This window comes from Eucyclogobius newberryi, unplaced genomic scaffold (assembly GCF_026437365.1).
Source record: "Eucyclogobius newberryi isolate DKJ021-1_F unplaced genomic scaffold, fEucNew1.0.hap1 SCAF_18, whole genome shotgun sequence".
NCBI classification, from domain to species: domain Eukaryota; kingdom Metazoa; phylum Chordata; class Actinopteri; order Gobiiformes; family Gobiidae; genus Eucyclogobius; species Eucyclogobius newberryi.
In genome coordinates, this window is record NW_027315812.1 from 21,675,945 (window position 1) to 21,693,981 (window position 18,037).

At 43.5% G+C, this 18,037-nt stretch overlaps 1 long non-coding RNA gene across 1 annotated transcript in view; it reads left to right on the top strand.

Annotated features, from left to right (window-relative positions):
* Nucleotides 1-915: 915 nt before the first annotated feature.
* The window catches only part of LOC140365004 (uncharacterized), a 29,689-nt gene continuing 12,567 nt past the window's right edge, over nt 916-18,037 (top strand). The window contains exons 1-2 of the long non-coding RNA XR_011927755.1: nt 916-1,043; nt 8,748-8,974. This is a non-coding gene — a long non-coding RNA (uncharacterized lncRNA). The remainder of the gene's footprint in view (nt 1,044-8,747; nt 8,975-18,037) is intronic.

An 18,037-nucleotide genomic window follows, 5' to 3' on the forward strand; every position in this document is an offset into this window, starting at 1 on the left:
ACAATTCTCACCATTATTGACACCATGAACAAACAACAAAAATCAGAATCAGAAAACGTTCTCAGTCGATGGAAGAACATTTCATAACAAACACGTAAAGTACACACACATATACCATGACAGAGCAGATGCAGAATCAATACAAATGTAAAAAACCCTCAGATTTAGATAGGTTTTTGTTTGAAATTGTGAGGATTGTTATTATCTTTAATTCCTTGACAATCATATTCTGAACTGAAGACTCAATGATCAATTTACTGAATAATCTTGACATTGATAATTGTGATCAACTCATCTCAAATCACTCAAAATCAGCTTGGGATGTTTGTTACGACAGGTCGACAGCAGTGGCAGTATAAATTCATGGTACAAATGAATACGTTGGATTTTTGTGTCTGTCACTGGCACTGGAGTGGTGACGTTTAAACTGAGGATTGTTTGAAAAGAAAATACATTTCTTTAGAACAAGATCAACTCAAATTGGAAACGATCAATATAGAACTATAAAACTATGAATTATGTGCATAAATGCTACTTGCTGATTATTACTGATAGCATAATCCTATTTTTGATACTTCTACTACTATCATTTTACTGCTTCTGCTACTGCCATAAGCTTCTCCATGTGTCAATGTGCTACTTGAAGATACCAGAGAATGGAACTTCTTTTGACATTTGTGAAGCCTTTAGGTTCCTGTACACAAATATTTCTGTGCCTGTAAAATAAGACAAATTAGCCTCTCCATTTATTTCTTCACTAAAACTAAAGCTTATATTCTGGAGTAGAGGGTAGTACAGTTACAGTAGCAGCAGAGGTCTCATCAGTCATGACCAAATGTCTCCAGTGATACAGCGAGAGCAGGTCAGATCACTTTCTCAGCTCTCCTCTGTCTCTTCTCATTGTGCTGTTATTTTAGGCCCATTGGTGGATGTCGGACGGTGAAGGGTTCCAGGACGTCCTCTGCAGCTCTGGCCTTTTTCTTGCGCTGCCATGTTGTCACTTCAGTCATCTGCAGGAAAGAATACACCGTGCCACTAATGAGGTGAGGGACTACTGTACTGTAATCATGAAAAAGTGTAATAATCCACTGGACATAATTGGGCAGTAGAGGAGATTTGTGGAACAAGGTCAAGACAAATCAGACCCCAGCCTAGTAGTAGTAAAATGATGATGATGGTTGATTCATTGACTAAAAGATGGTGTGGCGTGTTGCTGGAGAAAACTACACAAATAAGTATAGTTGTAATTAAACAATATTCCGAAGTGAAAAGGCAGATTAGTATAATTAGTCGAAGCGACAGGAGACCATCAACTAATTAAATGATTAAATGAGAGCCCTTGTCCCCCCTCCACCACGAGAGTACTTTTTATCTTTAAAAAATTCATCCTTTGCCATTTGACTTGCTATTTTGTCAATATTTTGATTCAGTGCCTCTGTTGAATGCCGCCCTATGCTCAAAATCTAGGCTCCAAGAAGACTGCCCTCTTTCCAAATCATCTAGATTTTGTCCTCACAAATGCCTCTTTTTTCTCAATTCTCATCTTTATTTTAAAACGTTAGTTTACTAAATAGTGCTGTGAGCTCGGCCATGTTTGACGTCCCTGGGGTAGTTCAGGGGTGTCTCTCACACCCCCTTCTATGTAAGTCAATAGGACTCAGCCTGCCATCTGTAGACACTGATACCTCTGCTGAATCATACTATTAAAGTGCTCTTCCATGTTTCCTTCCCTGTCATTGGCTGCACCCTGTCACCCTGTCACCCCTGGCACCCTCTTGTCTCTAGGGATGGGCCAGAGCTACTGGAGATGTGACACACAGACTGCCAACTGGGGCTGCCTTCAGATTAAAAATAGCCCCGCATTATAAAATCAATGTAGATGCACTTTCAAAAACACTGTGCTTTCATGAGCTGGTGCATGTTGCATCAGTGCCTCTATTGGCAGGTAAAGTGCATAAAAAGCAGAAGTTTGATTTTTGCTGTCTGCACTACTATATTTTCTTGTTTTTGTTATGTTGGATATGTTAAAACAAAATCCAAGACTCTGAAAATGAACGTTTATTGACGTGGTCAGGAATGGTTGTCCACACGTGGTATGACTTTGTTGTTGTTGGAGGACAGTTGTAAAAACAGGGCGGTGACACATTGTCTCTCCAGCCTCAGTGTCAGAGCCCAGCAGGCCCATCCTGCTCTGATTAATGGAGCTGTCTGCTGCCTGTAGTTTAGAGCAGGCCTGTCCCCCCTTCTGAGCACACTTTATTCACTCACAACAGATGGGCCCCCCGGGGCCCCTGGCTCTTTCACACCTCTCTGCCTGGTGCACTCGGCATCTCTCATAGTAACTAGCACACAGCTCCTGGACAGCTCCTGGACAGGTGCTTCACCCACAGATGACCTGTGGCAGACTGCAGCTCCAGAGCTCTGAAACAGGCTTTGTCTCTGCTCAACTCCTCGTACGGCTTCATTGTGTATTTGGATTAGTATCATCTCACTATAAATATGAGCGTGTATACAGTTCTCCAGCAGCCGCTCGCTCATACATGTGTGTGGACATGATCACTGTGTCATTACACCTCTGCATCTGTGACACTCACATTCAATCATGTTTTCAGACACTATTGAGTTGTGGCTGTTTGCTTTGGACATTCAAATTTTCCAGAACTTCTCTTTTTGTCCAAATTCAGCACTTGCTGGATCTGATCATCCTGTTTTGCCAAAAGAGACAAATGTGGCACCAGAATCTGGTGGCCGTGCCACGCTTCACCAGGCTTTCATTCACACAACAGATGCCAGCCTTCACCAAAGACTCCTGAAACATTCTCCATGATGGAGGCCACTTTGCCTGAGCGTTTAAACAGTCACAAATGAGAGTCTTTGTTGAGCCTTGATTTGTGTCTTACCTCTGTTGTTTTGTGCTGATGACTGTTGTTGTTTTCACTATCAGTGAGCCGCAGTGGCCAGTTCAGTTGCTGCTGATTTACCACAGATTAGAGTCTCATATAACAGTGGAACCACAGGGAGTCTCCAGTCCACCTATTGGACTCATTTTTGACAAAGACTTGAATGACATGGACTTGAGTTATTCCTGCCCATTGAACCAAAGCTGGGAAGGCAATCCGTCTTCTGAGTAGGGATGATTCGGTTATCTTGTGATTATTCAGGACACAATATAATACAATAATAATTGTCATTTAAGTTCAATCTATACTCCTAAATAAAAAAACAACTTAAATGTAAAGTGCTTTTTGTCTGGCTGTTTTGTCAAACTAACTATTTTATATTTTATATATCAATATTCAGAAACTGTAATTTTATAACACTTTTCACATACTAACTTTAAAAACAATGACTCTTGACTTGGGGAAATTCACAAACTAAGAACACAAAGCAACAAATAATACTTGTTGTTGTTTTAATAAGACAATCCCCGCTCCTACCTGTGCATTCTGCTGTTGTGTCCTTTAGCAAGACACTTAAAACATCTTACATTGACACCATTTTTATTAATTTCTGTTTAAAATTACCAGAATTCATTTGAACTGGCTTAAAATGCTCAAATTGCTGATCCAAACCTATTTGTAATGTGAACGACACAATCCAGTCTTCAGTCACTTGGACTGTGGCCTGAGTGAGTAACCGGTTCCTCAGCGTTCCTGTAATATGACAGATTACTTCTAGTAAATGGCTCTGAAACTCTGTTTATCGGGGCAGTTTTCTGACCCCTGTGCTCGGTCCATTGACGCCGTGTCCAAAGCATTTCCAACAGAGGCTGCTGATGACACACCTCCAGGATCACTAGCCTCACTAATAACTTCCTTTCCCTGATTGTTTTCCACGCATAACGTTTGTCTGAACGAAGCACACGCCAGTCAAACAGATGCTCGGTTTAACAGAATTAGGCTTACAATGTAAACAGATGGAGGATTACAGACAACACAGCTCTCAGCTTTACACTTGAATTCATTCACAAGTGAAATATTGACTATGATTTAGTTTTGGCTTGTACGCTTTGATTATATTTACTCCTTTTGGTATCTTCCAGTAGATATGTGGTCAGATATAGATAAAAATTATGTAAATATCGACTTAGAGATTGGCAATACATCAAAATGACATAATATTGTGTTGTTGTTATGAAGATATGCAACATTTGAATATCAAGTATATTGTTTATAGTGAAGAATTAACGAATAGAGACGATTAAAAATAGACATCGCATGAAACTCAAATTAACTCGAATAAAAACTGCCCAAGTCGTCTCCGCTGCCCTGCGCACGTCTCATTTCTGTGCGGAATTTACATGCGGGAAGTATAATCCAAGCTTAAGTCTTTGAAAAACAGCCCAAAACAAGCGACCAAGACCAACTAAAATAAATTAATAAAATCAGCAATTAGCTCAACATTGTGTGTCACCACTAATGAGAGCGCTAATGAGATGAGCATATATTTCATTGCATCTTTTACATAAATAATAAGTTTAAAACATTAACAGCCAGTATTTCTCTCATCCTTGGATCTAATTAATAGGGATGGCCCAATATGGATTTTGTTTAGCCGATACGATATAAGCTTATTTTTTGCGCGTACCAATAATTGTTCTTCCATGTGCAACCTACTGCACAACTGGCAAGTGACTTTCCAAAAATAGAAGCCCAAAGTCGCCATAAAGAAGCGGACTTGGCAATGGAGACGCCACAATGTCAAATTTGAGTGTTTATTGTGAGATAGGCACCATGAGTTAACAATTATTCACGATTACTGAGACCATAACCAAACAACTAAATCATTACAAAATCAAACTTTCTGAATGACAAAATTAAAAGTTAACGTGACAAAAACAGAGATAAATTAAAAATGTTGAATTCTACTTCTAAAATTGTCCTGATTATTAGTTGTTATTGGGGGACGTTCTAAAGAATCTGCTGTGAACTCTCCTAAACGAGCCCTGGGTGGGAGCGTTCGCACCTCACTCCTCTGTCCCGCTCTCAGCTGACACGCTCGTCCCGCCTGTCCCGCCCGTCCTGCCCGGCCCGCCCGTCCTGCCCGGCCCACACCTCTGCTCGGCCTAATCTCCGTGGGCCGGAGCCAGACCCTAAACGCACAGATCCCCTTCTTTTGAGCAGAGACAGCCGAGTCAGCAGCAGCAGAGCCCCCCGTGCACGCTCCCCGGCCCCCCGTGCACGCTCCCCGGCCCCCCGTGCACGCTCCCCGGCCCCCCGTGCACGCTCCCCGGCCCCCCGTGCACGCTCACACACCGCTCTCCGCTCCATGACCCGAAAAGGAGCTTATTACAGGCTCACGTGAATGTGCCTGGGATTCATCAGCTGCTCGAGGTGTTTTGTCTGAAGACTATTTTTTTCTTTAGTTCATTTACCCCACAGTGGGAGAGAAGCTTTTACAATAAACAAACAAGGGGCCGACGTGTAAATATTTGGCCTTCAGCGTTCAGGCGAGTTCAAAGCAGTCGCAGGAAGGACTCTCCTGGGAATTCTTCAATCTCGCAAGAAACTGTGAAAAAGGTTTCACATTTGAGCCGCCTCCAAGAAAATTGTGTTGAAATTGAGTAAAGCACCTGATTAAGCTCAATTATCTTTGCTACAATGAAATACTCCCCTCATAATAATAATAATAAGTACAGTTGGTTATCATGTCACTTTTTCAGGTATAAGTCTGTAAATATATTGTTTGATAACAAGTTTAAATATAGATAGTCTCTTTCCTGGTATCTTCCGGTATCGACAGATTTGAAATTGTATCAAATCGTTCGATACTGGTGGTTCGATCCAGCTTGTGTGTGCGTAGACTTTTTATTTTATGTAAATTCACCCAAGAATTACTAAACTATAACCTTTTCACACTCTATGACCACTTTTGGCGCTATGTGTCAGTAATTAAAGCCCTCATAAATCACAACTCTTGGAAAAGGCAACCTCTTTTTAAGACTTTATTTTCAATTTTTTTGCAGAAAACAACCTATTTAGACAGCTTTACTTTGTATGCTTTGTTTAGTAGTAAATTATCCAGAGAGGAGGAGGAGGAGGACTGCTCCTTGGGACTAATAAAAGAGCAACATAAATATAACGCCAAGTAAATAGAAAAGTCTGATGGTGATTGTATGTCTAACAGCCTAGAATGACCATACATCACACACAAACACGCTCCTCACTAAATTGCCTATAAAATATATTCACACATTTTGTAATTTATTGAAAAGTCCAGTTTTATTTAGCAAATCAACAAAATAAATTGAAATCGTGACCCATGTATCGAGACAAGAATCGTGACAGCAAAGTACCATCACATCCCTAGTCGCACTATCAGGACCTCTACCTTTTTTTAAACCCACATAAGCCGATGATGTAACCGGACTATTCCACCTGAGAGGTTAAAGGTCGCAGCCAGAGGTCTCGTCCGGGTGTCGGGCCAGGCCATTTCAGGCAGAGTCCGGCCGCAGTAGCTGAGAATGCTTTGTGTCCGGTCACTTCGGTTAAAGAGGCGCTGACTTTTAACCCCTGATGCCCTTTTTGCTCCTCTTTTATTACCGTGAAACCCCATGAAACTATGTGGAGCCGCTTGAGTGTTTTACAGTTCCTCCTGGCCGCAGATGAAAGGAGGAGATAGCAGGCTTTCTCAGAAGTTCCATCTGTGAAGCGTCAGGGTCGGTATGTTTGATTGTCCGCACAGGAAAAGGAGCTGCGAGCACTTCAGTCAGAGCTGTTATCTCGACAGCCTGCTCGTCAGCTGCTGCTCCAGAAATATACAAAAATATAAATATTCCTCTTGCCATAAATCATTTAGAGTTATCTTGAGAATCAGCGGGTTCACTTGGGTCAATAAGTTTATACCTTTTACTGAAAATAGCAAGCGGAAATAGTTTTTTTTTGCATTGTAAATTGAATCCTAGATAATTGCATCCTTTTTAAAAAAAACTGAAAGCATATTGTTCTTTTATTAGATTTGACTTAATGACTGGATGTGAGGATGAAACCCTCTTCAAATCGCCCGGAGACGGACATTTTAAGCAGATCATATGCTTCTGTGTCATACAACAATTTCACACAAATGCATTTTTTACACAGGAAGTGGAGAGAACACGCTGCCAGGGGCTTTGTGACCCGGCACGACCCCGCTTCAAAACCTACAACATAGATGTACAATGCTGTTGGAAAAAGGGGATCAAACTCTCAACTGTAATGTCATATCCAGAACATATTCACAATGCATGTTGTTCCTGGCAAGTGAAAACGGGTAGATGTGTACGGTTTTAAAGGCTTCGTACAGGATGTGTCATAACTCAAATTGGTTCATGTTTCAGTTCTGGATGTTCAACGTTAAAAGAAAGTCATTTGGAGCTTCGTCTGCCCTAAAGGTCTGCGCTCATCGGACTTTTTTTTAACTTTTTTTTCCCCCATCATAAAGCGTGTCTCAGCTTTTGTTTCATTTGCAAGTTTGAGTAATCCCATATTTGGTTTGTCTGCTTTGTACTCGTTCAGTGAAGCGCCTCCGTTATATTCTAAATGTGTCTGTAAATGTTGAGGTTGAAGTAAAGCACAAAATGTAACCAAGCTGTTAGTTTAAAATAGAGTTTTCCTACGATACATTAGACTTTGCAGCTTTTAAAATGTGTTTTAATTGGATTTTAGAGTTTTGCACATCTCTAAAACAACAATTGTAATGTCATTTTTTTCTAAATATCTTTCATACTTCGGATTCGGATCAATTTTAGTGCCCAATTAACCTTCACTGTGTCACTAATTAGGCTATTTTAGTATTAATACTGGAAAAAATTTGGGCCTTTCCTGAATAGTTTTAGAATGAGCCTGATTTGACACATTATAATATTAAAATACATTATGAGTTGAAAATCACATTCTATTGTCTAAAAGATTGTGTTATTTTTATTGCTGTATCAAAACTGGCATCGGGTGTCAGGACTTCACAATACACGTTTGATTAGAATCAGGAATCATCTGGCTGCTTTGGTTCGTTTGGGTAATTGGGAAGGCGCATTCGACCTCTGACCCAGACCAATGAAGCAAACTCTGGTCCGGTTGGAAAAGTCGGTCTCGGTACAATTGAATTAAACCCTGGAGCGATTTGTCTGAATTGTGAACGAACCAAAGTGCAGAACACGACCAGGAAGTGACCAGGAAGTGAGAAACGCTGAGACTCACACAAGACTCACGCGAGGCTCAGGAACAAAACAAACTTCTGTGTGAGATCGATAACGGGACAAATGACACGCAGAATGACGTGAAAGTGACAATTGCACGTCAAAGTCTGGTTTAATTTTGAATAGTGATGATCACGCAGAAGATATATCACCATTTCCAGTGATTCGTTACAGAAACAACAGTGTTTTATGGCGAAATGGAATGAAAAAAGTAGAAAACAACGCTTTATCTGGGTTTAACGTGGAAAAAGTGTCTGTAAACTGTATTCATCCAGTATTAAGCTGTACAGGTAAATGTGATAAAGCCAAACTTTAACATCCAGAGCTCCAGTAGTAGTAATATTCATTCGTACTTCATACTTTCAGCAATTATCTGTACTTTTGTAACTCTTTCTACCACTGCCATTAGATCTTACAATGTATTTTGCATTTTTCTTTGAGCCTCGTTGGACATTATACTTTAAACATTTTGTCCAAGAGCCACAGCCTGCGATGAATGAACCACATGTGCTTAATCTCCATCGGAGCCACTTCGAGTTTCAAATGTTAACGGCTGAATGCTCTTCCTTTTTAGATTGTGACCAAAAGCCTAGAAAAAAACCCCAAAACCACACAAGAAAACGGTGTCCATTCATCCGGGCCCCTGCACCTGTTGAGTGGAGCGTACATCTTTGTCCCCCTTTTTATGCGCTGAATTTACGGCCCTCAGCTGGGAGCCGGCCTTCCACGGGGGCCGCAGTGGCAGAGCAGCTGTGATGATGACTTCACTGGGTCCTACAGCGAAAAGAGCCCTCCTCGCAAGTACGCACAGGCACGCACACACACACACGCATGCGCACACACACACACGCACACACACCTTGAACCTTATAGCATCTCGATTCGCCACGCCGCCTCCGTCAGCTGTTCATTTCGATCCAAGACATTTCAAAGGAGTGCTGAAAAGTGGCATTCATGTCTCTTTGCTGCTTTCATGTGGAACGTTTGACTTGGACAGGAAAAGCTCGCACAAATCGCTCTTAATAAAACGTGCGCACGTGTGTGTTTTTGTTGGCCGTATGAGTACGTAGTAAAAGCCGGTTCATCGAGGGCCTCGATGAGTGAACGGGGAAGCGGCGGCGGGAGAACAGCTCGCCGTGCCGGCTGCTTGGCGTCTCCGGGAGCAGCTGTGGGTCAGTGTGTCAGAGTGATCTCTCATACGCAGGAGAGCCAGGATGGGCCGGGAACACGGATGGAGGAGCACGGATGGGCCGGGAGAACGGATGGAGGAGCACGGATGGGCCGGGAGAACGGATGGGCCGGGAGCACGGATGGGCCCGGAGCACGGATGGGCCGGGAGCAGGGATGGAGGAGCAGGATGGAGAAGCAGGGATGGAGGAGCAGGAATGGGCCGGGAGCAGGAATGGGCCGGGAGCAGGAATGGGCCGGGAGCAGGAATGGGCCGGGAGCAGGAATGGGCCGGGAGCACGGGTGGAGGAGGTCTGGCCCTGAACTGGTCTGGCTGCACTGCTGCTCCCGCTCTCCTCCGTAACACCCAGTTATATCAGGCATGAGGACGTTTGTCACACTCTGGTCTAGGACACGATGGGATAGTGACAGTGGGAGAGTGGTTAGTACTGTGGCGGGATATTGCCTTCTGCCTCACGATACACGATATTATGACACACATCCTGATACTCTGAGCTCGATACGATACGTGGATAGCACTTAAACCAGGGTTACAAGTTACTACAATAACTTTTTGATCATATAGAATAACAAAATGCATTGGAATTTCATGTTCACAATGTCCTTAATATCTGAATACAGCATCTGTTGTGTTCAGATATCTGTTCTATGAAGAATCTGCACCTCCAGCACATTCTGGTACGAGCATCTTTGCCCTCAGGCATCATGTAACTGTCCTGTAAATACACATATGATGAAAATAAAAATAGTTGATTCCTGGGTTGTGTGTGGGGCTTAATCGAAAGATCGACAGAGCAAGATTGAATCATGGGAAATCATCAATTATTTGGGAAGGATGAGACAATATAGATCAAATGTCTATAGTTTATTAAATCAATACTAAAAGCCATTTTACTTTTGGAAAGACCAAATAAAATTTACTCTAAAATCAAGATCAATCGATGAGAAAATTTAGAAAGTAGAATAATATCCCATTGATTCACTCCTCGCCACATGGCCACGCCTGACGGAGACACGGCCTCAGCCTTTCTGTTGCCATTAAGTTTATCATGTATTTCTTAGATCCACAAGTAAGGCATTATTTAAAGAATAGAAGATCAGATCAAATAATAGTACTTTTGGTGAAAAGTGGTTTTGTCGAAAGATGAAAGCATTCATTTTAGCATCAGATGTGAGCAGTTTTTCAGAATGACAATAAAACCTATTATTGTTCAAAAACATTACCTCTGTTAAATCGAGATTGTCTGACCTGTGTTTTCTGGGATATTGTCTTTGATCTAAAGTGCAAAATGGTTAAGTAGTTGGACAAAGATAATGTTTCTTCTCTGATCTCTTATTGGTCAGAGTTTCCACAGCGCTGATTCACCTATGAATTTTACAACCATTATGTGGAGTGTCTTTATGAATCACTTTGTGTCCTAATGTCCAACCACTTTGTCAACTTATACGTGGTCCTCCTGTGTGGTCTTCACGTCTGGACCAGATCTTCCCCTCTCCAGTTTCCCTCCAACGTGTCGGCCTGGTCAAGAGGTTTGGGGTAATGAGCTTGTTGTTGCTGAAAGACTTGTCTCTGATGGGGACCGAAGAGCCGCTGTGGCCCTTACATTCTCTTTGGTTCACGTTACAGCGCGGATGTGGAGCAGCTGGACCGGGCCCGGTTTAGTAACGCTTGACTCAAAGGGGCAGACGCTGCTCTCAGTCAGCGAGGCACAGGCGGATCGCATGCTCCGGCCCCATACCATAACTCCTGAGTCCTGACCAGGGATTTGAATAGCGGAAGAGGGATGAGAACTTTGCTGAATGGTGATACGCAGAAACCAGTCATGACGGTGGCCGCGGTCCAAGATGTGAACTTTAGGATGGCATATGTGATAGGTTTAGCGCTGTGGCTACTGTGAATTATGTGGTGGTTAAATGTGATGTGATTGCAAGTGTGGAAATGTGTACAATTTTTTAGCTAACTTGACAATAAACGTTGAATATTTATAGATCTGCCACATTTTCCCTTAAAATTAAGATGTGTTTCCCAACAGCTTTTTAATTTAACATGGTGGTGTCATCGCTGCTGCTGCTGCTGCTGCTACTGCTGCTGGTGCTGGTGCTGCTGGTGCTGGTGCTGCTGCTGCTACTGCTGGTGCTGCTGCTGGTGCTGCTGCTGCTGCTGCTGCTGGTGCTGGTGCTGCTGCTGCTGCTGCTGCTGCTGCTGGTGCTGCTGCTGCTGCTGCTGCTGCTGGTGCTGCTGCTGGTGCTGCTGCTGGTGCTGCTGCTGCTGGTGCTGGTGCTGCTGCTGCTGCTGCTGCTGCTGCTGGTGCTGCTGCTGCTGCTGCTGCTGCTGGTGCTGCTGCTGGTGCTGGTGCTGCTGGTGCTGCTGGTGCTGGTGCTGCTGCTGCTACTGCTGGTGCTGCTGCTGGTGCTGCTGCTGCTGCTGCTGCTGCTGGTGCTGGTGCTGCTGCTGCTGCTGCTGCTGCTGCTGCTGCTGGTGCTGCTGCTGCTGCTGCTGCTGCTGGTGCTGCTGCTGGTGCTGCTGCTGCTGGTGCTGGTGCTGCTGCTGGTGCTGCTGCTGCTGCTGCTGCTGCTGCTGCTGCTGCTGGTGCTGCTGCTGGTGCTGCTGCTGCTGGTGCTGCTGCTGCTGCTGCTGCTGCTGGTGCTGCTGCTGCTGCTGGTGCTGGTGCTGCTGCTGCTGCTGCTGCTGGTGCTGCTGCTGGTGCTGCTGCTGCTGGTGCTGGTGCTGCTGCTGCTGCTGCTGCTGCTGCTGCTGGTGCTGCTGCTGCTGGTGCTGCTGCTGCTGCTGCTGCTGCTGGTGCTGCTGCTGCTGCTGCTGGTGCTGGTGCTGCTGCTGGTGCTGCTGCTGCTGCTGCTGCTGCTGCTGCTGGTGCTGCTGCTGGTGCTGCTGCTGCTGGTGCTGCTGCTGCTGCTGCTGCTGCTGGTGCTGCTGCTGCTGCTGGTGCTGGTGCTGCTGCTGGTGCTGCTGCTGGTGCTGCTGCTGCTGGTGCTGGTGCTGCTGCTGCTGCTGGTGCTGCTGCTGGTGCTGCTGCTGCTGGTGCTGCTGCTGCTGCTGCTGCTGCTGGTGCTGCTGCTGCTGCTGGTGCTGGTGCTGCTGCTGCTGCTGCTGCTGGTGCTGCTGCTGGTGCTGCTGCTGCTGGTGCTGGTGCTGCTGCTGCTGCTGCTGCTGCTGCTGGTGCTGGTGCTGCTGCTGCTGGTGCTGGTGCTGCTGCTGCTGCTGCTGCTGCTGCTGGTGCTGCTGCTGGTGCTGGTGCTGGTGCTGCTGCTGGTGCTGGTGCTGGTGCTGGTGCTGCTGCTGCTGCTGGTGCTGCTGCTGCTGCTGCTGCTGCTGCTGCTGCTGCTGGTGCTGCTGGTGCTGGTGCTGGTGCTGCTGCTGCTGCTGCTGCTAGATAGATAGATATAAAGATGTAGCCTGTACGCATACAAAAGGAACTACAATCACAACAGAACATGTGTTGCCAGAGTCTTGTCCTTGTGTTTGTCCTTCTCAGTTTGTGCTCATGCCGTGGTTCATGTTCAGCTCCTTCTCCAGAATTCCAGACTCTGAACTGAACAGGTCAAACTAGCTCTGGGCTTTAGGTATGTCCTGGGATCGATTCCCGGGTGGTGCGGGGCCTTCCTGTGTGGAGTTTGCATGTTCTCTCCATCTCTGCGTAGGTTTAAACACACACATACTCATGGAAATTGTTCTTGGCAAAAGCATATATCATATCAACATTCACAAACCCTCTCTTTAAATCTGCTGACGCCCAGAGAGAGTAAAATTAACTTCTGGCCTTCTCATTTACAAAAGTTTCATCTTTGACTTTTCATCTTTCAGATAAGATATTTAGTTTTACATTGTTAATTGCTATGGAACTGCTCCTGATATTTTATCATTGTGAAACCCATGGATACACACTTTCATACACACTTTCCCCCTGAGGCACCTCTTGTCTGTCCACTCCTCTTACACTTGCATTTCTGGGGTGACTTTTTCCAGACCACGGGGCCAGTCGAATTAATCACCAGAGGAGTAGGTTGTTCCTGAAGGACATTTTGCCTCTAACTTTAAGAAAGCGTCTGAGGAGCGATGCCAAGCTCTGCTCGGTGTGACCTATTGTGGTCGAGACCATGGCTCCGGGCACATGTGTTATCGTCACACTGACCTGCTTTTATCCACATCAGAGGAGCTGTGCGTCTCCACACCGGCCCAGAATGTCTTTGGGAAATGTCACACGGGCTCGCATGCATACACGAGTATTTTGGCTGCAGGGGGTAGAAATATCCTTTACACTACCAGATAATATTGAAATTGCTTTGAAGATGTGCAAAATTAGAATCTGAGGAATGTGCCAAACCATGAAGCCGCAAGCGGTGTTGATGGGCTTTCAAACAAGTGTTACGCTTCAGTGTTTATTTTCTTTGAGCAGTACAAATCAGGCTTGTAACATGGCTTGCTTCAAATGTTGATGCCTCTTGGTTTGTATACAATTGTACCACCGTATTGACTCAGGAGAAGGTGAATGTACTTTACAAGCACAGAGGAGCACTTCCCGGATTACCAGTAGCTGACATTATGCGGTGGAATCAAGTGTTTTGAGCAAAGCTATGTAGTATCGCTACATTTGGCATCTCTGCTATCGGCCTTGAACCTCCAGCAGAGATTGGACTGACAAACTGCTTAAAGTAAAGACATTAAGAGTTTATTTTAACGTTTGCACTGCAGAAAATGTGATAAGGCTCCATTACAGGTTAGCAGTAAAACAAGGCGGATGTCTTGGATGTAGCTGGATTGCCTCCATCGTGCCTTTTAAACTCTTAATTCTAGAGTTTTCAAACGTCTAAGAGAAAGATGAAAGGAAAGTTGACTTCACCTCAGTGGACTTCGGGGTGGGCGGGACCATCGAGCTCCATAACACATTTACAAGCTGCACTGTGTCCGACCCCGATGATCATTTACCCGCTTTTGTCATCAGCGCTCAGTCATAGTTGTAGCTGCGCTGCTGTGTGCTCTTCCCTCTTTTGCGTATTAATAGCAGAGGTGCTTAAATGGAAGCGTGTTCAGAGATATGACGGCATCACATAAAGATCCACTTTAGTTTTAACCAAGCGGCAATGTAGTACCGACCCAGAATGCCAAAATAGTGCACAGATCACGTGAAGGGTACAGTGCCAGTGGAGTTATGTTCATTAGTCACACAACACACACAACACACACAACACACACAACACACACAACACACACAACACACACAACACACACAACACACACGCTCACACGCTCACACTACCTTTAGAGAGACGCCACATCACAAGGAGCACCTCTTTGACCTACATAATGCTTTATAAATAGGGCTATGACGGAAGTACTCATGAGGCCAAGAAGTTGAAATGCTTTGTGTGTGACTTAAATTAAATTAATGTGAAGATGAATTAAGTCAAGAATGTTGGAAAGATGAGGCTGTTTGGCTTCTTTCATTTCAATTGATTATTTGACCTTGATTATTTTCTTTTATAATAATAAAAAGTAATAAAATGGCATTTAATATGAATTTCCTGAACATAAAAAACAAACTCTCGATTGAAAACACAGCGATCTTTCATGATTTGAAACGACTGGATCATGATTTGATTAAAAAATGCTTCATTGCGCTGCCTTACTTTGCTGTATAAGTGAGATAAGTAATAACAGACATGTGCAACATGCAATCAACACAAGATTGAGTCCATTCGAAGTTCATCATTTTACATTTTGATGAATATTTTTCTCACGTTGCTCCTGCTCTGCTTCTGTATCCGACCGTAACATATAATTAGTTTGTGTTCATTCATGATTTATGCGTCAATTTTCTTTCATGAATGGCCTAAGTTGACCCCACTTTTGTCTGTAAATGAGTACATTGTACAAGCAGCACAAATATGAGACCGCTGGCCACTGTCTGCATCTAATAATAAAGTGTTTTACGTCTTGTTATGCCTGAAGTAGAGCCCATTCTCACTTCAGCATGAAAAATACAGATTTAAAGCTGTGCACAAGCCTAGAATGTAATATATGTGGATATTAACAAGGTGTCAAAGGGTTCGTGAGCTCTAAGGACGAGTTTCACAGAAACCTGCAGTTTCTGGGTGTGAAAATGAGAAACCCTAGCTTTAACTTTGACAGCCCTGCTAATTTCACTGATAAGAGTTGCAATTTCCATTCAGCCCTATTTGGGAGCATCTTGACAACACTCTTCAATGTCTCAACCATCAGGTGAATGTATGCTAATTCTCCCTCCCACCACAGAGCTAGCAGTTCTGTTCTTCCACTCGTCAGTAAACGGGGTAAAGTCCTGGCTTTTCATGTCGGCGTTATTAAACCTGAGAAGACCCAAAAACCTCCGTCACGAGTCAAATTGTGCATTCCCAGAGCGGTGCAGGGGAAGTGGAGGTGGATTTCAGTAGTGTCACAACAGCTTCTGTCAGTGAGCAGAGCTGTGCAGGTAAAACTCTTTGAAATAACACGCTTGGGTCACGGAGTTTTCTGGCAAATTGTTGACTTTTATGATGTTTTTTTCTCATCTCTCTGTATCTGACTACATTTACTGATAAAAAGTCATAGTGAAAGAGTCATTTTAATGTTACGGTTCCTTTTGATAGCTTGCTTTTTTTTTTTTTAATTCACAGTCATATCACAACTCTCAACTTGTTTTCTCTTCTCTGTTTAGCTGCTGAAGACTTGAACCACAGTGGTGTGATGCAAAGTACAGTGGACTTAGAGTAAGAGTTGTGTTTTTACTGTCAGAGAGAGAGAGGACAGCTACCCCGAGTGGGCCCCTATGGTGCTTTGTGGTCGGGAAGTACCTTGAGTTACAACTGTCACGCTGATCGACCTTAAAGGGACAGAGCACTTTGCATTGACCACCGAACACTCCAGCTCATGACTGTATGAATACTTTATAGAGGCTCTCGGGGATCAGAACAGAGAAATCTTTCATTTTCTTTGTCATTACACCTCATTATTCTTCATATTTGTGAGCAACTTTATGAAATTTAGGTGTACCGATTAAAAAAAGAGTCAATTTTGCTCCTAAAATACTCATGGTTTTTCTGTTTCACTTCCTACGATTATATTGTAGCCACAATAAACATAAGCTATTCCGCTTTGAAGACCCAATCAGGAAAGTAGTGCAAAATAGTACAAAAGTACAGATGTACTTGGTCAAAATATTACTCTAATACAGGTAAAAGTAATTAGTACTGAAGTATTCGCCTTGGAAGTGTTGAAAGTACTTTTTACACATGTTTAAATAACTTGCTGCATCAAAAATACTACGTTTGAATAAGCAGCTTTTAAAGACAAGATGCAAATGTTGGTCTTTTCCTGTTCCTTTTATGTATATTTATCACCTCAAGAACAACCCAATCATAAACTGCACCTTGATAACAACTGAGTAATAAATCACTGTCTGCTAGGGCTGAAAAATCTAATTGCGATTTGTGTTTTGATGATTGCATTTAGTTCAAAGTTCACTCTGTCGTCGAGAAATGACAAAAACATTGTATTTCAGAACATATTTGCTCTGATCTAAACTTCAGTGTTAGCAGCTTTCATGCAGAATAAGACAGGATATTTAGTTGTTTGTGGAGGAAATGGCAGTACTTGAAGATTGAAGCCTTTGTAATTCATCTACTACTGCACAGTAACGAGTACTTTTGAGACTTTTTAGAAACATAGTGGAGCAGAAAGTATTGTATTCATCTTCTTGTATATTCAAGTTCTGAATGAAAATACAACTCACGTAAAGTACAAAATCTATACTTAAGTGCAGTGTGGCACTTTACTTAGTTACTGACCTCCACTACACTATGAGTATGAAATGTTACTCTTGTACCACCAATTAAATATTAAAATGAATAAAATGTATAGCTTTAGAAAAAAAACAACAATAATAATTTAGGACATTTAAAACTGTAGGTAATTAGTGGGTAAATGTTTCATGCAGAGTCAGCCAAAACAATGAATCTGATCATATTTTTGTACTTTTGTATGAGAAGAATATGCAGTGAAGAAATAAATGCGTTCAAACTTCAAACCAGTTCTGGACAATGTAAACCGAGTGCAAACGAGGTGATGTCACCGTAGCGCACACCTTTTTTTAAAGAATGAGGCTTTTAGAAATAGAAATAAGTCAAAGTTATAGGATGTGGAGGCGCTGCTGTCCTTGCTTCACATTTATCTTTAAAAGGAGTGGGGATTGTTTGTTTCCGCGGCCTCCATAAATCTTGTTTTGCATATTTATACAGTATATCATGTAGTCTGGCACTCGGCCCCTCTGCACTGCTTTACTCAATACATTTCTCTGTCTAGCTTAGTTTGTTTGTGAAATGCGGCTTCGTCTACAAGTTGTGCCTCATTACTGCGATGCCGGAGACGCAGTAAAGTCATGTTTACAACGACGAAAAGTATTTCATCGGTGCAGTTTCTCACACGGGTCGTTTGCAGGAGCCCCGCGTTACCAAACACTTGCTTTATGAATGAGGCGTGATGCAAAGCGGCTTAATCCCAGCCATCTTCCCTCTCGTCTTGTGTCTTCTGCACCGGGGTCTGCAACAGTTCGTCAGTTGCCAAAAGCGAGAGCAGCTGAGATGATGTCACTTGCAGCGTGAGTCGTGTGGAGCGGTGAGAACGTAGCGGGCCTTACTCACCAG